Consider the following 23,472-nt stretch of genomic DNA (forward strand, 5'->3'; position numbering starts at 1 on the left):
ACGTGAGCCTTGAAATCTGCTCTTTCACATCATCTAACAAGGAGAAAGAACTCCTCTCATATTAGACTTTCATTCAGTAATCCAGAAGTTTTCTACGATGTGTATCTGTGCTATAAATCTCGGAAACAAAAGATAATCTTTGTGCTTTGCCTTTGTTATAAGCTCTCTCCATGTAACTTCCTTTCATCTACATTTGTATCAGAAGGGGACAAGGGGCTTTGCAGATCTGGATTTACTTCTGCCTTTGCAAACAGTGTACTGGAGATGAGATCATAGGGTTTGGCTAGGCCAGTGGAAGCAGATACAATATTTTTCTCTCTCAGTCACGCTGGGATACTTGTGTCAGTGACAGGCATTGACAGCCAGCAGTGTGGAGGAAGTTCATCCTAAGTTACAGTTTATGCTATTTCTCTGACATGTAGCACTCCTCTCTCTGGCATTTTATACATGCATATTGATTGCTACCTGAGTCTTCAGTGCTTTTCTAAGCCTAGAACTTAAGAATGAAGCCCTGGTAAGTTTGGAAATGTCAGACTACATTAGTTCCTTTGTATGTTTGAAGATGGAAACCATGCTGTTGCTACAAGAAGCTGTCCTGCCCTAGACCACACATCCCTGTTGACTCCTTTGTGTTAGCATTAATGATGGTGCTGCCATGCGGTGAGCTGGGCCAGATCACTGATCTGGTTAAAAAGGACCCGGAGAGGAAAGCGAGCTGATTCACTGGCTCTGCAGCCAGGCACTGCTACAGCTGGGGTGAAGAGGTGCAGAAACACAAAACAGAAAAGAGAGAGGAAAGACGACCCTTTCAGTTGCCTTGTAGTCTTTGACTGGCTTGCTTACACTGGTCATGAACCTGCATCCTGAGTCTCAACATGTGTGTCTGTAGCCCAGCTCTGAACTGAGTTATTCCTTTCTCGGAAAACTCCTGCTAAATGATAGGACGAGACAAGACACTTCCAATGGATAAAAGGAAGGTCTGCTTGTTAATCACCACCATAGACCTATTTGCAAAGAAGATACTGTAAAGCTTTGATAATTTCTTTACACCAATGTGAGGCAAATCCTTGCCAATGACGTCTTAATATCAATTGCAGCAACAAGAAAATCCTCCAAGACACTGCAGTTATTTCCATAAATGACCACATCATAATCTCCTTCTCAATACAAAGACGCCCAATGACTAAGTCCAAATGTGACATAGGGATTAGAAGTAAGGTCACAATTTTGTTACCAAGATTACTGAGCTATTGCTGAATAGCTGGATACAACAATTCCTCTTAATCATGTGTAGGTTCCCTATACTGTCTTTTTCAGGACCTGAAGAAAAGCATGGCCTTTTTCAAAAGCACCTTGTTTAACTTAGTATGGCAGTACCATCTTCTCTGAAATTGTTGAGGTGAGATCAGTTCATACCACTGCAAGGCATATTTAGTCTTCAAATCAGTTCAGCATAATAGCATGTATTGAATTGCTACTAAAAGCCATTTACAGTATTTAGTACTTTTCCTTTCATCTATATTCACAAAAATGTTTTTTAAAAGGTAGAATTACATAAAGATGGACATGTCAAAGATTTCATTGTAAAATGAACAAAACTGTAAAATAAACGCTTTACAGAACTTTATGCGTCACTTTTAGACTAAATTAATGTCTTGCCAAGGTGCCAAGATTGTATTTTGGTTTCAGCCTACATTTATTTCAAGATACACATTGCGTTACACTAGATGTGTGGCTTTGTTGCAATTATTCATACTTTACATACACAGTAGTGTCCAAGCCATTTATTGTTTTAGAGCTATTGTCAAAATGAGTTACTCTTTGATTACTGATGTTTCTAGTGGAATTATTCAGTTACCACATTAAATTGACAAAAATGTTCATTATTTGACAGAAAATAGGTGAGATCCTTTATCACTGCTGTAGCTGTCAAGCACTGCCATAACCCTTCACTGTAACCCATTCTATTTTTGGGCAAAGACTGTTAGGAGAGAGGGATAATAGTTGCAAGCTTTTCCAATTTTGTAGAATCCATTTTCCATATGTTTAAATTCCTTTTTCTGTCAAAGCATATACCACTTTTTAAAAAGTTATTGCTTCCTTCAAGAAGAATGTAACTTCTGAGACATCATCACGCATTCCTCAGATTTATTGGATGCAGAGAAATAAGGAATGGAGTGTTTCCTTTGTGAGCATGGGATTTGTAGACTGAAATAGGCCTTGGCATGACTCATTGTTACTCTTCTAATGCCATATTCAAGTGCAATGTAAAGCCTGTTTGATCCCTGGTTAAACCCAGTTATGAAAGGTTTGTTCCTTTGTAATCAAAACTTGTTTCATTTGTCCTTACATTCCACTTGACGTTTGATGTTTCGGAAATGTGGGAGCACTTCAGATCACGATCTGAGACTCGATTTAGGGTTTTAATGTGACTTATTCCATCTGACTTGTATAACTAATAATTGTTCTTTAGATGCTACCCCACCCTATGCTACCAATATCCACTCTTAGGGTGTTATTTCCTCACCAGTCTGTCAGTATGAGCAATATTTTTTCATGGGTTTCAAGGCACTTTCTCATTCATTTGCAAAGCAATAATGTCTAGACATGTGCCAAATCAGATTGTAATCCTTGGTTTATAGTGAAATAGCAATTGGTCCTTTCCAACAGGCAGGTAAGACCAGATGCAGAGATATTTAGGTACCTAAATTCCCATCGATCTCATGGGATTTCAGGTGTATAAAAAGCAAATATATTAGATAATTATGTTAAAAAAAATCTAAATTGAACATGGCACAGTTAAATGTTGCCCTTTTTTCTAGGATATACGAGCAACAATACTCCCATCTACACACTTGTCTTTCCACAAGAGATTGTTCCCACCCACTTCTTTTACGTCCTCTTTCTTCTATTCACTTGTTCCTTCTTCAGCAGTGCCTGCCTCAGATGCAAGTCAAATTTCAAATGTCTCTTATCCTCTAGATTGGATTTTGTCTTTAAATCTCTGAAAAATTATCTCCTGATTTCTTCTATGTCTTACTTCTTATTTTATCTCCTCCAAAAGAATTCCTCATCCTGGTGCATTGCACTCCTTCACCCTGCTTTCTTTTCTTCTACCTCCACCCTACCCTTCATTTGAATATCTCTTTCCATCACAGAGGTGGAACTTGAGGTTGTCTACACAGTTGGGCAGAGAAGAGAACTTGTTCTGCCCATGTTCTTAGCTGACTAAATAAAATCCAGTTCTCCTCTGAAAGCCATACACCAGGTTCATTCAGCACTGGGCCTGCACTAGTAATCTCAGCAACTCTGCAAGGTTCACTAGCTGGGCACAGCTGTGGCCATCTCAAAGCTTCAAGTAAGGTAGGGAAAAATGAATTTTGCTTCCTCAAGAATAAAAGGGTGGGGCCATCAATGGAAATGAAGAATTAAGGGAAAGAGGAAAGAGGATTTGCAGAAGCAGAAAGGTGGAAGAGAGACTGGAGAAAGCTGAGTTTGCTGCTCCTTGGAAGGATAAAGAAAATGGTAACAGCAGTAGCTGAGAGAGCACGTTCCCCACTGAACAGTATCTGTCCCACATGTAGCATTGCACTTGTCCCACATGTTAGAGCCACACTCTTAGCAGCACCCAGCCCAAATCCCCAGCGCTCTGGCACTCTCAGAATAGTCTGGAAAGTGCTGGCCATAGATTACCCAAAACAATCCACTGTCTCAAATGCCTTGCTTAGTGTGCTTTGCCTGGATCCTTCTGCTTGCTAATGTGGACATCAGTATCAAAACTGTCATCCATCCAGCACGGAGAATAGGTCATAGAGTTCATGTCTGCCCACACCACAGCATTCAAGCTTGACAGTCAAACCTGAGAGTTGTAATACAGCAGAAGGAATAAAGTGGTGGGGTTTAATCTTACAAAGATACTTGAAAAATGCAAGGGAAACTGCAGTTTTGTATGCTACAGTGATAGGAGAGCAATTAGACCATGTTCAAGCTGTGTTTTACCATAATCTGGTACAAGCCCTGTGTTGAGACATGATTCTGCAGCAGAGCAGCAGTAGCTATAGCAGACAACTAAAACAATGCCGACAGCATCATACTCCCTTTTTCCACACTGCTGCTCTTTAACAAACCTAACGTATCTCTCTACCTGACTAGAGGAATGGTATCCAGTTATTGCTGGTGCAAGTTGGCCCAACTCCGTTGGTTCCAAGGGTATTTTTGACCCTTCAACAGCACAGAAATTAGGTCATGAAATTTATATTCAAATTTTGGCTCATAGTTTTTTGTCAAGGTATCCTTGCTCTCACTAACCCCTTAAGGAAGTCGGTATATGTAGTACAGGTATTTTTAAAGTAACTAGATACAAAATAAGGTAATTTAAACACATATGCCTTTTATAACAGTTTCATCGAAGAAAGGTATACATTTCGTGGTAGTCCTGACTCAAAAACTGAGTAGAAAAATTTAAACAATAAATTTCAACTGATGACATTGTTGTGAGATAAAAAATAATCATTTCTTATGTGATTTACCATTTTTTTTTAAGTAATACATTAACTCCCTCTGTTAACTCTTAGATTTCTTGATCTCCATTTTATTTGGCTGAGTAAGGGTGTATTATATTTTATCTCTAGATTTTAAAGCCCCAAAACTTTATTGGTGAAAAGCAATGAAAAACTGACACTAACTATTTACATTTCCGTTATCGTGGTCTGACCTCTCTTCAGCCACATTCAGCCAAGAATTCAGCGTTCTGGAAGTACTCCCCTGCTCTCCCACAGCATGCCTAGGAAAATCAAAGGGACTGAGAGCCAGTAAGTGAAACATTTGGCAATTTGATGTGTAGCTGGTGACTCCCGTAACACCACAATTTCTTTGGTATTTTGTTATTAAGCAGGTGTTTTTGAAAAAGGACTTAGGACCAACAGTGAAATACTTTTTTATTTTTCTGGTTTTATTTCGTACAGTTTCTCCTGCTTCTGTGTCTGATGCTCAGGAACGCCAGATAATATATATTCTCAGGCAAACACCTTTGAGGAACATCACAAGATTTAAAAGGAGAAAAAGCCTGACAGGAAAAGACATCTCATATTAGTCTGCACACTTCTGTACGATGTATAGCACTAAATGCTTTGCACGTTTCATTTTGTAGATGTCAGCAGTACACCTCTGCATGTCTGCTCTTTAGGACAACATTTCCAGAACCTATTTCGCTGGCCACTTGGTTCTCGCATTTGCTCTCTAAAAAACTATTTGCATTTGAGTAGCCTTTTATACTCACTCTGCATGCTTAGGGTTGGCTTCACAAGGTGAAAAACACACTAGAATTATACCCTTAAGGATATATATTTTCCAAAAATCATGTGGCATTGCTTTGTTCCTTTTGAACAAGTTAGAAATTGACTCATCTAGGAATATCATGGAGGGATGGATAAGCAATTAGCTTAAATTGGGGTAATTATTTAATTATAAAGTAGGAGCCAAAATTATGGGGAAAAGTTTTCCTTTCAAACAGAGAAATGCTTTTACAGCTTTTTACTTCAACTTTCTTATCCCCAAATAATGGATGTAAACTCATGCCTTGCTCACAAAAATATTAATATTAGCAAATAATTTCAAAGTTTTAGGCCACATTCCACTCCTGGAGTGGCAAGACTGCAAAAGTTCAACTCACCCTTCCTTTCCTTCAACCATAGGCATATTGACTTATCTCCCTCCATCCAAAAGACTGACACGGAGGCTTATCTGGGCCCCAAAGGAGAAGGAAAAAAAAAACAGTGGAGACACTGTTCTGCAACCAAAACAGATTTTCAGCCTCTGTCTGTGTTAATGAAATCTCTCCAGCTGTGGAAATCTCCAGCTGGAACCTACTTTTGGGTGGGTTTCACTTCTGTCCCAAGAAGTCAATTGAATGGTGCATCTGGCTAGTGAAATAATGAGCCATCTATCTCCTACCTACCATCCTTATTTCCGACCTCCTTTTCTTTCCTGAGTCATGTCCTAACCCCAGAACTAGTAAGCGGTGTTTTTCATACACTCTCCCTGTAGGTAGAGAAGCTTATATAGGCATTCGTGGCCACTCACAAAGAATTTCTTCCAGCTCAGTGTGTTCAGACATTAAGTTCCCAGACAAGAATTTCCTGAGACACTGCTGTCTGGATTTCCAGCTCTCGTTTCTCATGAGTGTATCAGCATCATCTGTCGTAACCCAAGTCACCTAACAATAGCACATATATAATGTATTATACTGCATGATGGCTCTGTGGGGTCATTTTTTGACTCATGATGTTAGAAAAAGAGCGTGCTGTAATAGAGAAAGAACAGCATAAGCCCTAGACAGCTCTCAAAGCCCCCTCTTCTCAAGGGTTAGGCTGTGGTATACAAAAAAGAAAAACTCAGTTTGGCAGTCCTGGAAAAAGTATGTAGAAACAAACACAAGGAGGCCTCTGTTACTTGAAGCTTCTTAGTAACGTGAGAGGTGTTTTTAATATGACATGACTGAACATAAAGAAAGGCAATTTAAGCATATTTTCTTTACAGATTTCTCTGACGACTGGAAAGGTACATAGTGCCAAACTATTTTCTTCTGAAACAGAAATATCTCCTTAGGTGCCAAGAGTGAATCAAATAAACAACAGCTTTCCAATATTTGAGTTCTGGAAAGCTATGGGTTAAAAGGAACTCCCACATCGCTTGCAGAAGTAGTATTTCATAGCTTTTTTATTCCTCCTTCTAGTCCTGTATTCTAACGAATACCTGTCCTGGTTTTGGCTGGGATAGAATTAATTTTCTTAGTAGCTGGTACAGTGCTGTGTTTTGGATTTAGTGTGAGAATAATGTTGATAACACACTGATGTTTTAGTTGTTGCTACGTAGCGCTTATCTTAAGCCAAGGACTTTTCAGTTTCCCATGCTCTGCCAGCAAGCAGGTGTGCAAGAAGCTGAGAGGGAGCACAGCCGGGGCAGCTGACCTGAACTAGCCAAAGGGATATTCCATACCATGGAACGTCATGCTCAGTATATAAACGGGGGGAGTTGGCAGCGAATCGCTGCTCGGGCATCCGTCAGCGGGTGGTGAGCAATTGCATTGTGTATGACTTGTCTTTTCTTGGGTTTTATTTCTCTCTTTTTTTTGGTTATATTCTTTTTCATTACTGTTATTATTATTATTATATTTTTTATTATTATTCTTAGTAGTGTATTTTATTTTACTTTAGTTATTAACCTGTTTTTATCTCAACCCATGAGTTTCACTTTTTCTTCCTGATCTTCCTCCCCATCCCACTGGGAGAGGGGAGGGGGGAGCAGCTGCATGGTGCTTAGTTGCTGGCTGGGGTTAAACCACGACAATACCACAAACCAAGTCTGGGCTAGTCAGTGCATGGCTTCTCCAGTGACACGTTTTCTCCCCCATCTAGATGGTATTTGAGGACATTTTCTTAGTCTTCCTGTCATACTGCAACCCAGTCAAAATTTCAGTTCAGACTGGTTAGCCAGTCAGCCTGAGGTTCTGGACACATCCGCCATTCACACTCACATTAGCTCCATGGGGCTTGTGCAGTGGGAACTAAACTTTCTGGAAGCAACACAGGGATGCTCTGCCCACGGTGAGAAGTTCATGCCTGATAAGACCAATGGTGTTATGAACATCCTGCAACCAAGCACCCAGTCAATGTAACACATCTCAACAACATCAACATTGGAGGTACTGCTTGTACAGGACACAGGAGAACACAGTGATGTTTGGGAGATGGGGGATGTTCAGTAGAAATATGGCAATACCAGTAATGAAGGAAGGCAAAAAAATCTCCCAGAGAACTGGAATAAAAAAGCAGAGGCCCCCTTACTGCATTATAGTACTACGTCTTGGCAGTAAAGCTGTGGCCATGTTATTTACCTTTTCGGGACTGCCTCTTCATATTTGTGACTGACGCACCATACCTGAGCATAGCTTCTAAAATGAAAGTAAGAGAGGAAATTAATTTCATGATTTTTCATTCCTAAATTATGAACGCAAAATGCTATATGGGAACAGAACAGTTTAAAATGGCTGATCTAATCCTCATGGTATTAGGAATGAACCTCTCTATCAGGAATACAAAGAGACTAAGGCACAGCTCTGTGAAAGCACCGAGGCCGAAGCAGAGGAAGATAGACATCTGATGGGTCTAGGACTATGGCTTTATTCTGACTCACCACACATATATTTTCTCACCACATATAAGGAAACTTAAAATGCAAATAAGTATGCTAACCTGTAGCAACAATATTATGTATAATCCTGACATAGAAAGTAACATGTATTCTCCATTAAAAAATAAAGTTTGTATAGTTTAAAGGCACAAAGTAAAGAAATCTTTATTTATAAAGAAGTAACATCAGCCCTTAAATGAAAAATACAGTAAATTGCAGCACAGGTCCCATATCCTCTTCCTCTAGCCATATAAAAACTAGGTGCCTAGTGTAGGCTTGCTATACAGGCTTCTGCACTAACTTGTTGACATAAACATGTGGGATACCTTGTTCTCTGAACATATATTTTAGGATGAAGTAAACTGCCCTCTGGAGATGTCTATCTCACACTGAACTAAAGATCAGGCATTCAACTTTGACCAGATACCTAACTTTAAGATGGTTGGGGTTAGATGAGATAAACTCCATTCTAAGTGTACATAAATTCTAGTGAAGTACAAGAAATTTAAACCTCTTATCTACCTTGTTTTATAGTTCCATACTATGTTCCTTGAATCCCACACCGTTATCTCTTAAGAAATGTTTTTTTTTTCCTTCATACTGTGTGAGACATGGAGAATTTGTTCTGTATTTATGCTGTGCCTAAGAGGCAATCCTCTAAAACCAGCAAAAAATAAAACCTTTTTTTTACATAACATACGGTAGTGTTATAACACTGAAGACTCCACATCATTTCTAAGAATTGAAAGTATTAGCTGTATTGTTTGGAGAAAGCCCAGGTGGACAACAGTAGCAACTTGCTTGGTAGTCTGTCTGGTGAATTTTATAGTAGCTCTTCTCTGGACTGTGCAAGCACTCTAGTGACTAGCTGGCAGAACAGTAATCATCAACAGCAATACACCATTCAATACATCAAGCCTGGGTTGTCTTGCAAGCTGAATCACAACTGTAGTAAGTTCTCCCTTCAGCAGCAAAACAGGTTAGCAACTGATAGATTTGGCATGATGCCACACCCACGTAGCGCAGGGCAGGGAGTAGCACCCTGCTTCCAGTCCTCCAGAAGCACAGCACAAGCCAGAGCGTCAGGATCAGGAGCCCAGACTTTGAGTGCTTTGGGCATGTATTGCTGCTCAGATCAGGGACAGTTTAAATTAGCAAAACACACCATTTGTTAGTGCAAAAATGTATTTTTCAGCTAGGAACAGAAGCTCTGGGGTTTTTTACTAGGAATTAGTATTTTGGCATAAAGCAAAGCAAGAGCAATAAAAAAAAACCCTTTAAAATGCATGTGCTACATACTAAATTTATTCATGTAGCAGGAATTACAAACGTAACAACTGACTAGTGTCCAGATCAGTGGATTACAGAGTTGTGAGATGCCCCTGTAATATGTTCTTCTCCACCTTCATATAACAGTTAGAGGTGAATGCCTCTTGCAGTTACAGTTGATTAAATACAACATTTTTAACTCATCTGCTTAAATATTATCTTCAAAATCAAGTCCATATTAAGAAAACCTTGCTTACATACAGGCATGAAAAAGAGCATGGTTATTTGTTTCTAATACATGTACATGCTTGTCTGCAAGAACAACCACAGATTTTTGTCACACAGATGCATTTCAGAGCTTAGTTAGTAAAGTTTAAATTCTTCATATATTCTGTTTTGAGTTGACTGCAAAGATTTAAAGTCATGGTTTTTTTCTCTCTGGTTGTCTGTGTTTGCTATGTGCAAAGGACACTTTCTGTCCTGGGGACAAGGGACGACAAAAACAAAGGGAATAGTTAGAAACCTACTGCTGCATTATACGCACAACAAAGGTGGAAATTTGGCAAGATTTGTGTATATGTCAGCTTGACAGCTACAGTATGTGGCTCAGCTGGTGTGGAGCTACATATATTTACTAAAACCAGAAGGTGGCATCAAAGACCGTCTAACATTTGCAATAGAAAGGCCTGAAAGTACACAGTTGAAAACCTTTATTTTTGCTAACAGATAAAATAATGTAAGTGTGGGGAGTCATTGCCCCTTTATTAGTCTTAGGAATTTGGGTTAGGCAGATTTCTGGAAATCTGTCCAGAGACAGGGTCTAAAGCATCATGACTCACTCATCCCAGATACATTATTTTTTATGAATCGTTATGAATAAATCAGCTTGTTTGGGATTAGTAAATGTATAATTCTGTCCTAATATCAGTAAATGTATTTATTATCCATAAGAGTTCAGTTAGTCATCTTGGCAAACATAACAATGTATACTTTATCTATGCACATTATGCTTAACTGGTGCTGTCCATCTTGGCTATCAGTCACCTAATCTGGGTTTTATCACTCCTTGGCTGAATTTTCTTCTCTGTCTCACTCCTGGGTAGTACCAAAGGGCAAAGTGCCTTCTCTGTAGTAGCACCTAGTCAACCTAACCTTGATTATGACAAGCTGTAGTAGAAGCAAACTGAATGGATTGGTTTTGCAGAAAGCAGTGATGATCTTCCTCAGGCTGCCGAAGTTTAGAGAATTGTGAAGGACGAGAAGCACATGGGGTGAGGAGTACTGGTGGGACGACTTGCTTACACATGCCACAGAGTGAGGACAGAGGTGAAGGGAGCCAGGTGAAAACTAGTTAATTTTGTTTGTAAGGGGCAGTGGTGTTAGCGTGCTGGCAGAAGGTATAGTTAAGATAGTTGCATATTATGACATGTCTACTAAAATTCATAAAATGTTTAGGGTTTAAAGAATTTTTTTATATAAAAAATAACATTTCCAAAAGTAATGGTCTGCATAGTAAACCAAGTTATGTTCATTTTTTAAGAATACAGCAGTTTGCATTTTTAATATTCAGCTGTCTTCTATAGCCAGATGTTTTGTTCATATCATCTAACTACTGAAATAATATTCTTGACTAGAAAACTTTACTGCAGTGTTGGCAAATAATGTTTTATGCTTTGTTCAAAGTATTTATACTGCCAGCTTCCCCGCTCTGGCAGACCAGATGATTTTCTACCAGCCAATAAAAGCACTCAGATATGTTCAGCAAAACCAGTTAAACAACTGTTTAAGCTCTTCCTCTGATTTTTTTTTGAGGTACAGTAATCTATCCATTTCCTCAGCATTATGCTACTACTCACAATGAATCCTAAATCTGCCTTTATGGACAAAACTTCCCTCTCATCTTCACAGTCTTGTGTACACTTGTGTTGTCACCTCACTGAACTCAAATACAATATAAATTAATTTTAATCTACATCTGATGTATCACCTTAAATAATCCATTGTTAGTTTCTTATTTCTTCTCCTCTACTTCCTCTTTTGACTATTGTGGACTTCAAAGCTACAGTGTTTGCTTCTTCCTTCTTTACACAAATTCAGAAGATAAACAAACTAATTCATCTATGATAATCCTGAAGCATCATCTATCACATTATACCTTCTCTGAAATTCAAATCTTCAATTCTGCCCTCAGATCTATCCCATGTCTCCACACTGTTCATCCGCTGCCTGATTTACTGTCTTGAATTTTTGAAATTGTACTAACATCACTTCATAAAACTTAAATGGAAAGCTGGGTGGGGTATAAGGTGTGTAATACATATTTAAATTTTGCAATTTCCAAGTTTCTTTTATTTTCCTACTTAGGGGATCTTACTAACTAAAGAATTTACAAATTTAATACAATTTAGGGTGTGTTTTTCACTCTATTTTTGTGGCTTTTGAAGACTAAGGGATACCTGAGCAAAACTTATTGACAGGAATACTAAAGCTGGCTGCCTACCTGCTCCTCTTTCTAAGTTCATCCTTTTACTTTCAGTTATCGTCTATACCACCATACTAATTCTTCTACCTTTTTTGATATTAGCAACATTTAGATATTTTGAGTCATTTATCATGTCCTACTCTTAGTCATTCCTTAGCCAAACTATTCAGATTTCTTCTAGTGTTCCACCGTAAACCAGCTCGCTCTCTTCATCATTTTTATATTGTTCTTCCGATCGATCTTCAGCTGCTCAGTATCTTTCTAGCAATGTGGTGTTCAGGAACCAAGCCTTGTAATTCTAGGATTTTGTGGTATGAAGTGCATAGTTACTTAGGGCAGTGTATTTTGCCTGCTCTGTCTCACGTGCGTCCACGTAAAGAGCTGAAATGCAAGGATTAGAGAGCTGCAGCCTGTCCGAGAGGAAGCAAAGGGCCATCTGCATTCCATTCTTCAGCAGGCACATGGAGAAAGCTCGTTCAGGCAAGTACCTGCTTACCCTGCATTAGGCACCACACTTGCATGTCAGTTATTAAGTATATCATCAGATAATAATATATGGTAAAGCATGCTTTTTGCAAGTATTTCAGAACAAGCATGAAATGATGAGGTAGTGAAATATAATATTGTCTATGAAGTAATTATTTGGAAGCCTTTCAATAAAAACTGAAGGAGTGGTATTGTCAATTTTAATGTTAAAAGTCTGAGTTTGGTGATATGGTCTAAAGAAACATTCAGTTCAGCTCTTTTATAACAGGTCTCTTTTGGATTATCAGCTTTCTCCAACTGTATTGTAGTTTTCTGAAATCACTTGTCAGCAAAAATGCAACCCACTGACCTTACTGGATACTTTTTGAATTCTCCTTAGATTTCACAAAGAGCTTAGGAGTGTTATCAGTAAAGAAAAAATATTTTCCTCACTTGCAGAACTACACTAGAATATATGAAAGAATATTTCTTCTCTGCATACATGAGGTTGTCCCTCTGAGATCAGATACCAATGTGTGGCTACCAAAGATAAATGCTGACTCACTTATGATGGCCACTACAAAGGGAAGAAAATCAACTGAGTTACAGTGGTGGGTTGACCTTGGCTGGCTGCCAGGTGCCCACCAAGGCACTCTGTCACTCCCCCTCCATCAACAGGATGGAGGAGAAAATATGATTAAAAACTCATGCATCAAAATAAGGACAGGAAGATTACAGAGCAATTACCATTACGGGCAAAACAGACTCGACTTGGGGAAATTAATTTAATTCAATGCCAATTAATAACGGAGTTGGATAGTAAGAAATAAGAACAAAGCTAAAACACACCTTCCCCCACCCCTCCTTTCTTCCCGGGCTCAACTTCACTCCTGATTTCTCTACCTCCTCCCCCCGAGTGGCGCAGGTTGACAGGGAATGGGGGTTGTGGTCAGCGCATCACACGTCGTCTCTGCCGCTCCTTCCTCCTCACACTCTTCCCCTACTCCAGCGTGGGGTCCCTCCCATGGGAGACAGACCTTCACAAACGTCTCCAATGTGGGTCCTTCCCACGGGCTGCAGTCCTTCACGAACTGCTCCAGCGTGGGTCCTTTCCACAGGGTGCAGTCCTTCAGGAACAGACTGCTCCAGCGTGGGTCCCCCGCGGGGTCACAGGTCCTGTCAGAAAACCTGCTCCAGCGTGGGCTCTCCACAGGCTGCAGCTTCCTTCAGGGCGCATCCACCTGCTCCAGCGTGGGGTCCTCCATGGGCTGCAGGTGGATATCTGCTCCACCATGGACCTCCATGGGCTGCAGGTGGATACCTGCTCCACCACAGACCTCCACGGACTGCAGGGGGACAGCCTGCCTCACCATGGTCTTCACCATGGGCTGCAGGGGAATCTCTGCTCCAGCTCCTGGAGCACCTCCTCCCCCTCCTTCTTCACTGACCTGGGTGTCTGTACCAGGTTGTTTCGCTCACATTTTCTCACTCCTCTCTCCCAGCTGCTGTTGTGCAGCAGTTTTTCCCCCTTCTTAAATATGTTATCCCAGAGGCACTACCACTGTCACTGATGGGCTCAGCCTTGGCTAGCAGTGGGTCTGTCTTGGAGCTGGTTGGAACTGGCTCTGTCTGACATGGGGGAAGCTTCTGGTGTCTTCTCACAGAAGCCACCCCTGCAGCCCCTCCGCTACCAATACCTTGCCATGTAAACCCAATACAGTTTCTAAAAGTTTTTCTCTGAAAATACCATGATGGATTTTAATAATGCAGTCAAGTGTGCGGGGGGCAGGAGACAAGGAGACACACAGGGAGATATTCTGTTATTTCTCTGAACTTCATCAACTGAAATTAGCCATCTAGTCTAAACTAACCATTAAGTTAGCCTCTGCAGTTAACAGAGACTTATATCTCTATAGAGCCATTTATCCTATCTTAAGATAAACATCTAAGATTAGTAGGATAACTCTTTGCAGCTGGTCTATCTCTCTGTTGACTTTTGGGCAATCAGTTTAGACTAAGAACTTGACCTCTAGACAGATAAATTTAAGTCATTTGAATACCACCTGTAAATATTTGAGTCTCTTTATTTTTAAAAGAATACAGGTAGAAAATGTCTTTATTTCTAACATAAAGAACAGAAACAGAGCAAAGGTGGAGGCCCTCAAATTGCTGACACTCTAGGAAGTAGTATCTCATCACTTACATACTACTTCAGAAAGGTAGAATTACTTTCTTTGAGGTTGATTAACCCATTTAAGTAGATTAACTTTATCAGTATTATTGAAACAAGTAGGAGCTCCAGTTATGTGCTAGAAATTTGTACTTTTGGGACTTGTGCAAAGAAAATCTGAGATCAGTGCAAACAAACCAAGAGCTATAGGAAATAAGGGAAGGGAGAGGGGAATTAGCAGAGCAAGAAAAAAAGAAAAACAAGAAGACCACTAAGAAATTAACATTGCCTTCTGAGCATGACATGTTATAAACCAGTATATATCAGATGCAGAAACAGGCCTACATTTTGTTTTCAGTGGTTATGCTTTGAAACAACCACTTTAGACAATACAGGAACCTTTTGTTAAATGCTTCACTTCTATCCAGTGTTTGTCAATGTGATCATTTTATCTTCAAAGTGAAGTGATGGCACCCTATTACAAGATTAACTGAGACATCAAGAGCCATGGACAGAGGAGAAATGTTGAAACATGGATCATACAGCACATTAATTACTAGGGGTGAAAGAACGTGATAGGGTCTGAAGTGCAAATAATTGATTATAACAAAGCTGTTGACATACATCCACTTGCTTTCTTCCCAGGCCTTGAAATTCTTCTCCCTCAAATTTGAACATCCTGAGGGAAAAGAACATTTTTTCTTGTAACAATGGGACTTTTTCAGCCATTTCAGGGATGCTGGGATGAACCTTCTTGGCATCTGTGAATCATGCTGGTATTTTTCTGGGTTGTATATAAATGTTGGGGTCTAATTCTGTCTAACTGAGCAATGATGAATAGCTGATACCATCTGGTAGTTTTAGGACAGTTATGTCAGCAACTTGGTCTGCTGAGATGTACAAAATAATCCCTTATTTTTGGAAAGTCCTCTAAATAAAGCCCGAAACCCGACAGTAACATCAAATTAAGTTTTGCATTGGGTTGACAAATTCACTGGAATTGGTGTGATTATGCCCATTGATCATTTTCCTGAACACGTTAATCTTGCAACAAATATTACAATTCTGCCTTCATCTGTCTTTCATGAAAGCAGGTTTGAGAAGAGTCATCCATCTGCTAGTCATTTGTATGCCTGCTCCCTTTGAGCAAACATGCAGGACATTACTACTGAAGGATGAGGCACTTATAAAGAATTATAGCAAAGGTACTTTTCTCTTTATAACACTGACAGTCTTAGGAAAGATGCCTTTAAACAGGCCTTTATAGTTGTTAGAAATATTTCAGATGGTATCATTTTTTTTTTTTCCTGGTACTCTACCATGACAAGCATTCTTTTGGTTAAATAATGTCATTCATGTATCACCTTAGTGACTGCATACTTTGGCTAGCTAATGTTCAGTAATTCCTGTAAGTACACATAAGAGGAAACTGCATATACTTGCACACTCTGAGATTGCTTATCTGGAGTTCAGTTAAGGTCAAAATATACACGTCCCATGGGATATTTTTCCCTGGCCAAAAGAAGGCAGGTATCTCATTTCACATGGGCTCCAGAGATGAATTTTGTGATTGAAACACCATCATGTTTTCAAGCTGAGTATTGTGGTTTAACCCCAGCCAGCAACTAAGCACCACACAGCCGCTTCCCCCTCCCCCCTCCCAGTGGGATGGGGAGGAGGATCGGGAAAAAAAAGGGAAACTCATGGGTTGAGATGAGTAGTTTAGTAACTAAAGTAAAATAAAATATAATACTAACAATAATAATAAAAAATATAATAATAATAATTGTAATGAAAAGGAATATAACAAAAAAAAGAGAGAAATAAAACCCAAGAAAAGACAAGTGATGCACAATGCAATTGCTCACCACCTGCTGACTGATGCCCGAGCAGCGATCCACCCCTCCCGGCCAACTCCCCCCCCTTTTATATACGTTTATATACTGAGCATGACATTCTATGGTATGGAATATCCCTTTGGCTAGTTCGGGTCAGCTGTCTTGGCTGTGCTCCCTCCCAGCTTCTTGCACACCTGCTTGCTGGCAGAGCACGGGAAACTGGAAAGTCCTTGGCTTAGCATAAGCACTACTTAGCAACAACTAAAACATCAGTGTGTTATCAATATTATTCTCACACTAAATCCAAAAGACACTGTACCAGCTACTAAGAAGAAAATTAACTCTATCCCAGCCAAAACCAGGACACTGTTGCTGAGTAAGCAAAAAAACAACACATTTCGAAGTGTTTGTAAAAGATTTTTATAGCCATATCAGAGGTTAGGTAAGTCTCCTATTTTTTCATATACAAGGTCACAGAAACTGTTTCTTTGGGAACTAGGGCATCCTTCTGCCTGATCACACGCCAAGGGTGTTTTGGGAGTTGGAAGAAGCATGGCAAACCTTGGTATTGTCTTCATTTGTGTGTGGACTGAGGAGAATGTGCAACCATACATGATCACAGTCCCGGTCCCTTGATTGTCCAGGTCAGAGACCTGGACAAAATATGTTGCCATCTGCCCAGTTTTGTTAGGGTTTCTTTTGCGTTTTGTGTTTACGCATCAACTCATATCTGGATGCTATTCAGATGCAGAGAGTTACATGGTCAAATAAATAAATAAAAACAAAAGCCTTAAAGAATTTATACAGTCAAGACTAGTATTTAAAAATAATTTCTTCTGCAATGTCTTGGGGTTTGATTTTTACAAAACTGAGAAAAATTGTAAATGATCTGGAAAAATCCTAAAACACCAAGAATTAAACTTAGTTTCCCCCAGAAAATTGCTGAGATATAAAAAAATACAAAATTATGATACCATTAAATTCCAGAAATTATGATTAAAGTGTAAATTAACCAAGTTTTGACTGGAAAATAAAATCAATTATATGAAGTTCTGAACTGGTGCACTGGTGTAAGAAATGCATCTTACATTGCACAATAATGATTTTAATTTCTTTTCAGCAACTTCCTTCTCCAGGCACCCTAGCAAATGTTAGCTGATGCTGTGTTTTACAGGCATTATTTGTACTGCTCTAGCATAAAAATCTTGGGCATCGAAGCTCAGCTGTCACTCATCTTTTTATTGGCCAGAGGCTTTTCCACAGCACAATGGACTTCTCTATTGCTTGAATGTTTGAGACACTGGGACATACGAGACTATGCTTCTTCCTACCTATATGCATGGCACAAGTGGAGTGCAATACAGACCGACTGGGCATATGCTTTCAAAGAGGACTGAACATTTGTTACCTGATGAAAGAGACCATCTGAATTTGAGCCTGTTACCTTATGCTGTTGCTCTACCAGAATTAAAAACTGCAGATTAAGGGTAGCCAAAAGCTACTTGATGTTTTCACTCTGTGGGAAACTCCCAAGAACTCATGACAACAAAAATTTAAGTCTTTTCATGCTTGTTATGAAACGTTTAAAACAAGAAGCCTTGTTGTAAAACCCCTATTAAGAACCAAGGCAGCGGGAATCAGAGAAAGAAATAGTCAGAAACTCTGAAATGAAGCAGAGAAATAACAGAGCTCTTTGTTAGGAAATTTCCTTATTTCAATAAAGTATCATGTTCAGTGTTTAAAAGCATCACCATTTGGAGGAACTTAATTTCATGTGCTCAGAGTATTTTTGCATCATTGCTAAATAAATTCTACTCTGATTCTAGGCAATATAAGTAGACAAGCAAGTACTGTGATTACCTAGTGCATTAGTACACTTGGAGCATCAAAGAAACTAAGATTCATAGATAAGGCACAGCACAAGGCTGATGGACTCAAGGAGTATTGATAACATTTCTGCTTGCAGAAGCATGTTAGCATAAAAGGCACCAACTTGATGGGAGGAATGGGTTTTGTTGTGCCAATGGGGTGGATCAGCAAGGAAATTCTATACAATTCTGTTCTTCTTCTTCCCAGTGTGTGGTAACGGTAATTAGCTCAGATATGGTCTCAGTTTGAGAGAATATTTCTATTCTACATGCATATTCTATTAATTTCTGTGTTAGCTTCCACTATTACAAGGTAGTAGTAGCCACTGACTGACACCAGTAGGCTTGGATGAGCCTTTAAGCCAGTGGTGGCAAAACCTTTCATGTCACATGAAATGTCATGTTCTGCCATGCATGCCAGTTCTGACATACGTGCCACCAGTTTGCCCTCCCTTTGCTCTCTGTGATCTAAAAACTGTGACAGGTTTAAATTAGGTAGAACAGGGTAGACCAGAAGAGGGAAAACTGAATTTGTTGAGGAATGAAGGTAGGGCTTGTGTATCAATTAGGAATATTATACATACGTTTATACAGATTGTTTCCTGCTTCTGTGATGTTTTCTAACTATGTAATGCTAGTCAATGATTTTATTGTTTCAGAACCTATCCTTTCACAATTCAAAATCCAAGTTAAAAAAAAAAAGGTGCTAAACTTTGTAGGTGGAGAGAAAATCTTGACAGTGTGAGAGAATACCCTAAAGGCCTCATAAACAGTGAGCAGACAATACAAATTTAAAATGTTTTAATAAAAAGCTGTTGAGTATTAAATGTATTTTTCAGTTGAGCGCCTCCTTGAAGTGTTTTTGACTGCTTAGGGTTGCCAGTACTGGATACAGTTGCTCTTAGGCTGTTAACTGATTGCACAGCTACTACAGAATGGTTGAGGCCAAAATCTAATTGGTGTTGCAAAAGTGCCTGGATTGGCATGAGTTCCACTATCATCAAAATTATGAATTTGTCTCTCTGTATCTCATGCACTTGTAATTTAGGCAACCTAAGGCATTGTTTTGCCTTGGTTTCTAGAAATCCCATGTCCACAGGAGGCTGGGCCCTGTGTTGTATTCTGTGCTAAAAAACATGGCATAGGGAACAGACCTTGGGGTGTACCAGCACATGGCATATGGCAGGGAAAATGATCCTTTTTTTTTACCTTAGAGCATGGACACGCTCAGTCTAGTCTAGAAGGGAAAGTTCCTCTATCCCGTGAGCCTTGAGGACCCTGGGAGAGAAAGGTGCCAAGCCCACGCTCTCCAATATATAGGTGTTCCTCCAAACAGCAGCCTGGCTCTGCAGTGTTCAGACCAGCAGGGCCAAAGCAGGGCACCCCCATCCCATAAAAGCACTAAGAGTCTCTGAATTCTTGTAGGAAGCTATTTGCATACATTAGTCATGCCTCTACCCCCTGGTAAAATGGCTCCTTTGTGGATAAAGAAACAATTGATATTTTGCATTGCTTTTGTGGCTTTCCCATTCTCTTCAGAGGATGGAATAGGTGAGCAAAAGGCTATCATAGAAGGAGGCAAACAAATTAGAAAGGCAGGCCTAGGTGAAAAGGAGGAAAAAGGAAGGGAGAGCAAAGGCTGAATAGGTAAAGAATATAGCCTCATGTATTTTCTAATTGTCAGATTATTTGAGAGAAAGCAGTGGTTTTGTCCTACCCTCAAACCCTGCCTATGGAAGTTTACCATACAAAGCAAATGTTCTCTCTCTCTTCACATCCCGTCATCAATGAGGTTTTAAGCCAAGGTCCATAAACCTACAATTTCCCTAAATCAACAGGTTTTCCATGCATCCCCAGGAATCTATATTTTTCTCTCTGTTTCCATCTCTATTTCTGTATTCTACTGTGCCTGCATGAGGGAGGTGGGGGAGGATGGGGGGCAGGACCTGTGTGAGTCATGGACTCAGATACTGAGTCTACTTTCAAAGGTTTTCACGAGTCTAAAGAGCTTATATGTAAACTATGCTACATTTGATTCAGATGAATGCAGCAATGGAAAGCATGACAACCAGAGGTGGACTTGCAGCGTACGCAGACATTCTTCAGCTTGCTTTCATTCAGCTCTTATGCTAAATTAATGAAAATCTGGAATCACATAGATTTCAACTTGGACTAACTACTTAAGGAAAGGTCCAGGATACCGAGTTGGATTTTTACAGACTATGCCGCTGTGCATGTTAGCTTGAGGTAAAGCCCTCATGGTTACGATGTACTCTGACTGTCTGTAGTACAGTGGATTTCATGATTCTCTGGGAGTTTTTACCTTTTATGGAAGACTATTAAATTTAGTTTGCTCAAGTACTACTAGTAATGGGGACCAGCAGGTACCTAAGGCTCACAGTACCTTACATACATATAGCTCCTGACTGCTGTACCCACAAGTACAGTCCCATATGCCATCCCATATCCCACAGCTCAGTGCACAGCCTATGCTGTTAGGAGCTTCTTTTTTTCAAATAATAAATATTTAACACAGTTCAGTGAGCTCTGTTCAAAACGTTATCCTGACAAATGGCAGTTTGGGAAGCAGCAAAGCCATTTTTCTAGAATTTAATCTTTACATGAAGTGTCTGAAAATAGACCTAATCCAGAATGTTTACCACCTTCCTCACCTCTGTGCCTGTGTGAAGTGATAACCAAATATAAAATTTTGCCAAAACCAGAAGGATTTTATCACGTGTACTTCAGAGACTGCTTATCATGTACTTCAGAGACTGTGGTGCCTGCATAATCATAGGCAGTTTGGGTGGACAAAGGAAAAATTAAGTGTGTGAGTGGATTTCTAGAGACAGGGAGATTTTTCTTTCTTTCTCTCTGTGGATGCTGGAAAAGTAATATTTCTTAAACCCCCTTTTTTTCTGAAACACTGGAATTTTACTTGAGGAAAAAGCATGCAAAACTGAAAACAAAGAAATGAATCAGTGAGTCTGCTTCAACACATGTCTTCTCATATATTGTCTCCACTTTAAACATGCTTTTTTCTTGCAGAAGAATTTTTTCAGGAGAGATTTATCTGCAAACACAGCCCAGATACATGAATTATGTGATTAAAACTACTGATAGGTTTTGTTTGTGACTTGTCTGCGATTCTACGGAATGTAGGTATTTTACTGAATAAGGCTAATTGTTACGTTTAGGTGCCAACTCTCTGTAATGCAGTGAAAAGCTTTTCAATGTCAAACTGTAACTGAGCTGTCAGATGATAATAACAACATTAAAGTATATTGAAAACTGGGGAGGCAAAGTCTTTCCTTTCTCCTTTGACATGTTCTGAAATGTGGTTGTGGAAGTCATTCAGGTCTGAGCATTCATGCATGCACACTGAGCTCAAGATTCACAATTAATTCCCAATTCCACCTCCCCCACAGCCTGGGCTATCCGTTGTGTTTGTGCAGTTCGACATTAGTTCATAGCCTCGATATTGTTTGGTGCCCTCAGGCTACAGCTGCAGCTGCGTGGCAGATTACTTGACTTACTCAGCAGCCCTGTCTGACATGGCAGGTATGGAGAAGAGGAAAGGGGCTTCAGTGCTGCGCTAGAGCCGGCAGCTCTGAGACGTTGCTTAGCCCCGTGTTCAGAGGACCCCATCAGTTAAGGGTCTCCTGCTCTTCAAAAATGGCACCCAGCCCACAGGCCCTAATGACGACCACAAATGCAGAATGAAGCTGATTGATTGAAAGGCCTTAATGAGAGATCTGTGCCTCGCTCCGGTCAAATCTTGTTTCACAGCAACTCTAAATGACCTATTTTATCTTTATTTGTTGCAGCCTGTTGCTGTCTGTAGTCAAATGAGGAAATATGCCTGAAGTGCCCTGTATTTTCTGACCCACAACCATGCTGTCCTACTTGTCAGAAAGAAGGGACTCATCATCTGATTCACATGCTCTGACTGCTCAGATCTTTGGGAACCCATAAATGTATTAAAACACATTAATACAATCCATACAATGTTAAAAACAATGCAATTATGGCAAACATTTTAAATCAGTTTAGAGACATAAAATCCACATTTGTTTTAGCCCTTAGAAATTTTAAGGAGTTTAGATTGACTTCAAATCATAATTTTTTTCAGTAAAAACAGATCTTCATTTCCTATGATAGTAGAGCTTTTCTTAGGAAGCAAACCACGGAGCAGAGAAGTGTGTGATTTGCAAAGAAGCTATAAAGCAACTTTATTTCCACTCTGAGCTGAGTAAAGTGTTTGGAGTTATGCTATACAGGCTCAGAGTCAAATGCCCAAAGACAGAGCTGAAGCTAATGTAGTTGCACCCATACCCTACACTGTTGAATTTGACCTTCAAACTATGCACAGAAATATCAGCAAAAAATGTCCCCCACAAATAAAACCCTAGCTTTGTGGAAGATTGGAAACTGCCTGATCACGGTAATTACAGACCACACAGCATGTCTTCATTCCCATTCAAAAGCGAGATTTATTAACAAAGCGATCATGTTTCAATAAAGACAGAAAGAAATCCATTTCATGTTTTATGTCCTTCTTTTTGTTTTATGGCCAAAGGTCCTGTGGGGCAGGAATTTTTCATCCAGAAAAATAAAGCTGATGCAAGATAATTTGTCCTTCAGACAGACAGCCTCCTTCGGTCCTCTCTTAGAAACTTATCTGAGTTGCTGAGGCGACAAACACTTTGGTTTGCCATAGGTCACACGTTGTCGTGGTTTAACCCCAGTCAGCAGCCAAGAACCACGCAGCCGCTCCCTCACTTCCCCACCCTCCCCGCTCCCAGTGGGATGGGGAGGAGAATCAGGAAACAAGGTAAAACTCGTGGGTTGAGATAAGAACGGTTTAATAAGTAAAGTGAAATATAGTACTAACAATAATAATAATGAAATATAATAATAATAATAAAGAATATAACAAAAAAAGAAGAGGGGGGAAAAAAGGAAAAAAAAAAGACCAGTGATGCACAATGCAGTTGCTCACCACCTGCTGACTGATGCCAGTGCCGCAATCCACCCCTCCCAGCCAACTCCCCCCTGTTTATATACTGGGCATGACGTTCCATGGTATGGAATATCCCTTCGGCTAGCTCGAGTCAGCTGTCCTGGCTATGCTCCCTCCCAGCTTCTTGCACACCTGCTTGCTGGCAGAGCATGGGAAACTGAAAAATC

The sequence above is a fragment of the Gymnogyps californianus genome, chromosome 1, assembly GCF_018139145.2.
Source record: "Gymnogyps californianus isolate 813 chromosome 1, ASM1813914v2, whole genome shotgun sequence".
Classification (NCBI taxonomy): Eukaryota; Metazoa; Chordata; class Aves; order Accipitriformes; family Cathartidae; genus Gymnogyps; species Gymnogyps californianus.